The 6811-nt window shown below is 41.2% G+C and overlaps 1 non-coding gene across 1 annotated transcript; it reads left to right on the top strand.

Annotated features, from left to right (window-relative positions):
* The first annotated feature begins 5651 nt into the window (after positions 1–5651).
* Positions 5652–5759, top strand: LOC130952003 (small nucleolar RNA R71). Its single transcript, XR_009074189.1, has one exon. It is a non-coding gene; the product is annotated as a small nucleolar RNA R71 (small nucleolar RNA).
* Positions 5760–6811: the final 1052 nt, after the last annotated feature.

The following is a 6811-nucleotide window of genomic DNA, read 5'->3' as shown; positions in this document are numbered from 1 at the left end:
CTCTTGAATGCTGCCATCAGTTCTTGCCTATACCACGAAGACTCTGATCTCACGGAATGGTTGGCTCGTTTGTCAGGCGAGCACTCGGTTGTCAGGCGATCAACCATGCATCGTGCAATCGGGAATCCAAGAGATATTCACTAAGCCTCAGATGCTTGTAGAACAAGAATGGTTGTCAGTCACCTTGTTCATGAGTGAGAATGGTGATGGGCGTCAATCATCACCTTCATCAAGTTGAAGAACAAGTGATATCTTGGACAAAGAACAAGTGGAATTGAATGGAAGAACAATAGTAATTGCATTAATACTCGAGGTACAGCAGAGCTCCACACCTTAATCTATGGTGTGTAGAAACTCCACCGTTGAAAATACATAAGAACAAGGTCTAGGCATGGCCGAATGGCCAGCCTCCCAATGATCTAAGATAGCATAAAACAAAGATAGCTACCCAAAAGTCTCCTAACACAATAGTAAAAGGTCCTACTTATAGAAAACTAGTACATAGATGAGTAAATGACATAAAAATCCACTTCCGGGCCCACTTGGTGTGTGCTTGGGCTGAGAAATGAAGCTTTTTTCGTGTAGAGACTCTCCTTGGAGTTAAACGCCAGCTTTAGTGCCAGTTTGGGCGTTTAACTCCCAATTAGGTGCCAGTTCCGGCGTTTAACGCTGGAATTTCTTGAGGTGACTTTGAACGCCGGTTTGGGCCATCAAATCTTGGGCAAAGTATGTACTATTATATATTGCTGGAAAGCCCAGGATGTCTACTTTCCAACGACGTTGAGAGCGCGCCAATTGGGCTTCTGTAGCTCCAGAAAATCCACTTCGAGTGCAGGGAGGTCAGAATCCAACAGCATCTGCAGTCCTTTTGAGTCTCTGGATCAGATTTTTGCTCAGATCCCTCAATTTCAGCCAGAAAATACCTGAAATCACAGAAAAACACACAAACTCATAGTAAAGTCCAGAAAAGTGAATTTTAACTAAAAATTAATAAAAATATACTAAAAACTAACTAAATCATACTAAAAACATACTAAAAACAATGCCAAAAAGCATACAAATTATCCGCTCATCACAACACCAAACTTAAATTGTTGCTTGTCCCCAAGCAACTGAAGATCAAATAAGATAAAAAGAAGAGAATATGCAATGAACTCCAAAAACATCTATGAAGATTAGTATTAATTAGATGAGCGGGGCTTTTATCTTTTTGCCTCTGAATAGTTTTGGCATCTCACTTTATCCCTTATAATTCAGAATGATTGGCTTCTTTAGGAACTTAGAATCCAGATAGTGTTAATGATTCTCCTAGTAAAGTATGATGATTATTGAACATAGCCATTTATTGAGTCTTGGCTGTGGCCCAAAGCACTCTGTCTTCCAGTATTACCACCGGATACATACATGCCACAGACACATAATTGGGTGAACCTTTTCAGATTGTGACTCAGCTTTGCTAAAGTCCCCAATTAGAGGTGTCCAGGGTTCTTAAGCACACTCTTATTTGCCTTGGATCACAACTCTTATTCTTTCTCCTTTTTTTTCGCTTTTTTTTTTTTCGAATAATTTTTTTTTCGGTTTTTGCTTGCTTTCTTTCTTGCTTCAAGAATCATTTTTTATGATTTTTCAGATCCTCAGTAACATGTCTCCTTTTTCATCATTCTTTCAAGAGCCAACATTTATGAACCACAAGTTCAAAAGACATATGCACTGTTCAAGCATACATTCAGAGAACAAAAGTGTTGCCACCACATCAAAATAATTAAACTATTATAAAATTCAGAATTCATGCAATTCTTTCCTTTTCAATTAAGCACGTTTTTATTAAAGAAAGGTGATGGATTCATAGGACATTCATAACTTTAAGGCATAGACACTAAGACACTAATGATCACAAGACACAAACATGGATAACATAAAGCACAAAAATTCAAAAAACAGAAGAATAAAGAACAAGGAAATCAAGGAACGGGTCCACCTTAGTGATGGCGGCTCTTCCTTCCTCTTGAAGATCCTATGGAGTGCTTGAGCTCCTCAATGTCTCTTCCTTGTCTTTGTTGCTCCTCCCTCATGATTCTTTGGTCTTCTTTAATTTCATGGAGTAGAATGGAGTGTTCTTGATGCTCCACCCTTAGTTGTCCCATGTTGGAACTCAATTCTCCTAGGGAGGTGTTTAATTGCTCCCAATAATTTTGTGGAGGAAAGTGCATCCCTTGAGGAATCTCAGGGATCTCTTGATGAGAGGGGTCTCTTGTGTACTCCATCCTTTTCTTGGTGATGGGCTTGTCCTCATCAATGGGGGTATCTCCTTCTATGTCAACTCCAACTGAATAACAGAGGTGACAAATGAGGTGAGGAAAGGCTAACCTTGCCAAGGTGGAGGTCTTGTCCGCCACCTTATAGAGTTCTTGGGCTATAACCTCATGAACCTCTATTTCTTCTCCAATCATGATGCTATGAATCATGATGGCCCGGTCTAGAGTAACTTCGGACCGGTTGCTAGTGGGAATGATTGAGCGTTGTATGAACTCTAACCATCCTCTAGCCACGGGCTTGAGGTCATGCCTTCTCAATTGAACCGGCTTTCCTCTTGAATCTTGCTTCCATTGTGCGCCCTCTTCACATATGGTTGTGAGGACTTGGTCCAACCTTTGATCAAAGTTGACCCTTCTAGTGTAAGGATGCTCATCTCCTTGCATCATAGGCAAGTTGAACGCCACCCTCACACTCTCCGGACTAAAATCCAAGTATTTCCCCCAAACCATAGTGAGATAATTCTTTGGATTCGGGTTCACACTTTGGTCATGGTTCTTGGTGATCCATGCATTGGCATAGAACTCTTGAACCATCAAGATTCCGACTTGTTGAATGGGGTTGGTGAGTACTTCCCAACCTCTTCTTCGGATCTCCGGATATTCACCCTTTTTGAGTGAAAAGGGGACCTCGGGGATCACCTTCTTCAAGGCCACAACTTCATAGAAGTGGACTTGATGCACCCTTGAGAGGAATCTATCCATCTCCCATGACTCGGAGGTGGAAGCTTTTGCCTTCCCTTTCCTCTTTCTAGAGGTTTCTCTGGCCTTGGATGCCATAAATGGTTATGGAAAAACGAAAAAGCAACGCTTTTACCACACCAAACTTAAAATGTTTGCTCGTCCTCGAGCAAAAGAAGAAAGAAGAGAGTAGAAGAAGAAGAAATGAGGAAGAGGGAGAAGGTGGTGTGTTCGGCCAAGAAGGGTAAGAAAAGGTGTTTAGGTTGTGTGAAAATGAAGAGTTGAAGAATGGTATTTATAGGAGAGAGGGGGGTAAAGGTTCGGCCATTATGGGTGGGTTTGGGAGGGAAAGTGGTTTGAATTTGAAGGGTGAGGTTGGTGGGGTTTTATGAAGGATGGATGTGAGTGGTGAAGAGAAAGATGGGATTTGATAGGTGAGGGGTTTGTGGGGAAGAGGTATTGAGGTGATTGGTGAATGGGGGAAGAAGAGAGAGAGTGATGGTGGGGTCCTGTGGGGTCCACAGATCCTGTGGTGTCAAGGAAAAGTCATCCCTGCACCAAATGTTGCTCAAAATCACGTTTTGAGCTATTTCTGGCGTTAAACGCCGGGCTGGTGCCCATTCCTGGCGTTTAACGCCAGGTTGTTGCCCTTTACTGGCGTTTAACGCCAGTCTGGTGCCCCTTTCTGGCGTTAAACGCCCAGAATGGTGCCAGACTGGGCGTTAAACGCCCAACAGCTAGCATTACTGGCGTTTGAACGCCAGCTTCTTCTCCTCCAGGGTGTGCTGTTTTTCTTCCTGTTTTTCATTTTGTTTTTGCTTTTTTCATTGTTTTTGTGACTTCTTATGATCATCAACCTACAAAAAAGATAAAATAACAAAAGAAAGTAGTTAACTATAAAACATTGGGTTGCCTCCCAACAAGCGCTTCTTTAATGTCATTAGCTTGACAGAGGACTCTCATGGAGCCTCAGAAATACTCAGAGCCGTGTGGGAACCTCCCAACACCAAACTTAGAGTTTGAATGTGGGGGTTCAACACCAAACTTAGAGTTTGGTTGTGGCCTCCCAACACCAAACTTAGAGTTTGACTGTGGGGGCTCTGCTTGGCTCTGTTTTGAGAGAAGCTCTTCATGCTTCCTCTCCATGATGATAGAGGGATGTCTTTGGGCCTTAAACACCAAGGATTCTCCATTCCCTTGAATGGTCAACTCTCCTCTATCAACATCAATCACAGCCTTTACTGTGGCTAGGAAGGGTCTGCCAAGGATGATGGATTCATCCATGCACTTCCCAGTCTCTAGGACTATGAAATCAGTAGGGATGTAATGGTCTTCAATCTTCACCAAAACATTCTCTACAAGTCCATGAGCTTGTTTTCTTGAATTGTCTGCCATCTCTAATGAGATTCTTGCAGCTTGCACCTCAAAGATCCCTAATTTCTCCATTACAGAGAGGGGCATGAGGTTTACACTTGACCCTAAGTCACACAAGGCCTTCTTGAAGGTCATGGTGCCTATGGTACAAGGTATAGAAAACTTCCCAGGATCTTGCCTCTTTTGAGGCAGTTTCTGCCTAGACAAGTCATCCAGTTCCTTGGTGAGCAAAGGTGGTTCATCCTCCCAAGTCTCATTTCCAAATAACTTGTCATTTAGCTTCATGATTGCTCCAAGGTATTTAGCAACTTGCTCTTCAGTGACATACTCATCCTCTTCAGAGGAAGAATACTCATCAGAGCTCATAAATGGCAGAAGTAAGTCCAATGGAATCTCTATGGTCTCATTTTGAGCCTCAGATTCCCATTGTTCCTCATTGAGGAACTCAGAGGAGATTGGTACACGCCCACTGAGGTCTTCCTCAGTGGCGTCCTCCTCCTCTCTTTCCTCTCCATATTCGGCCATGTCTATGGCTTTGCACTCTTCTTTTGGATTTTCTTCTGTATTACTTGGGAGAGTGCTAGGAGGGAGTTCAGTAACTTTCTTGCTCAGCTGACCTACTTGTCCTTCCAAATTTCTGATGGAGGACCTTGTTTCATTCATGAAACTTTGAGTGGTCTTTATTAGATCAGAGACCATTGTTGCTAAGTCAGAAGTACTCTGCTTAGAACTCTCTGTCTGTTGCTGAGAAGATGATGGAAAACGCTTGTTATTGCTAAACCTGTTTCTTCCACCATTATTGTTATTGAAACCTTGTTGAGGTCTCTCTTGATTCTTCCATGAGAAATTTGGGTGATTCCTCCATGAAGAATTATAGGTGTTTCCATAGGGTTCTCCTAGGTAATTCACCTCTTCCATGGAAGGGTTCTCAGGATCATAAGCTTCTTCCTCAGATGAAGCATCCTTAGTACTGTTTGGTGCATTTTGCATTCCAGACAGACTTTGAGAAATCAAATTGACTTGTTGAGTTAATATCTTGTTCTGAGCCAATATGGCATTCAGAGTGTCAATCTCAAGAACTCCTTTCTTCTGACTAGTCCCATTGTTCACAGGATTCCTTTCAGAAGTGTACATGAATTGGTTATTTGCAACCATTTCAATCAATTCTTGAGCTTCTGCAGGCGTCTTCTTCAGATGAAGAGATCCTCCAGCAGAGCTATCCAAGGACATCTTAGATAGTTCAGAGAGACCATCATAGAAAATACCTATGATGCTCCATTCAGAAAGCATGTCTGAGGGACATCTTCTGATTAATTGTTTGTATCTTTCCCAAGCTTCATAGAGGGATTCTCCATCCTTCTGTCTGAAGGTTTGGACTTCCACTCTAAGCTTACTCCATCTTTGTGGTGGAAAGAACTTTGCCAAGAAGGCATTGACTAGCTTTTCCCAAGAGTCCAGGCTTTCTTTAGGTTGAGAATCCAACCATATTCTAGCTCTGTCTCTTACAGCAAAAGGGAATAGCATCAGTCTGTAGACCTCAGGGTCTACCCCATTAGTCTTGACTGTGTCACAGATTTGCAAGAATTCAGCTAAGAACTGATGAGGATCTTCCATTGGAAGTCCATGGAACTTGCAATTCTGTTGCATTAGAGAAACTAATTGAGGCTTAAGCTCAAAGTTGTTTACTCCAATGGCAGGGATAGAGATGCTTCTCCCATAAAAATCAGGAGTAGGTGCAGTGAAGTCACCCAGCACCTTCCTTGCATTGTTGGCATTGTTATTGTTTTCGGCTGCCATGTGTTCTTCTTTTTTGAAGAATTCGGTCAGGTCCTCTAAAGAGAGTTGTGTCTTGGCTTCTCTTAGCTTTCTCTTCAAGGTTCTCTCGGGTTCAGGGTTAGCTTCAACAAGAATGCCTTTGTCTCTGCTCCTGCTCATATGAAAAAGAAGAGAACAAGAGAAATGTGGAATCCTCTATGTCACAGTACAGAGATTCCTTGAAGTGTCAGAGGAAAAGAAAAATAGAAGAAAAGAAGGTAGAAGAATTCGAACTTGATTAGTTAGAGTTCGAATTGTGCATTAAGAAGGAGTAGTACTCCATAAATAGAAGGATGTGAGAAGGAGGGAAGAGGATTTTCGAAAATTAATTAGAAAGATGTCAAAAACATTTTAAAAATTGATTGATAATTTTCGAAAATTGAAAGTGGGGAAGAATTGAAGTGATTTTTGAAAAAGATTTTGAAATTAGAAGTCAAAAAGATTTGATTGAAAACTATTTTGAAAAAGATGAGGTTAAAAAGATTTGATTGAAAAGTTATGGTTTTAAAAAGATGTGATTGAAAAGATATGATTTGAAAACAATTTTAAAAGATATGATTTGAAAACAATTTGAAAAGATATGAATTTAAAAAATATTAATGACTTGCCTAACAAGAAAAGATAAGATT

The sequence above is a fragment of the Arachis stenosperma genome, chromosome 1 (assembly GCF_014773155.1).
Source record: "Arachis stenosperma cultivar V10309 chromosome 1, arast.V10309.gnm1.PFL2, whole genome shotgun sequence".
NCBI lineage: Eukaryota > Viridiplantae > Streptophyta > Magnoliopsida > Fabales > Fabaceae > Arachis > Arachis stenosperma.
This window is presented reverse-complemented; position numbering and strand designations above follow the sequence as displayed.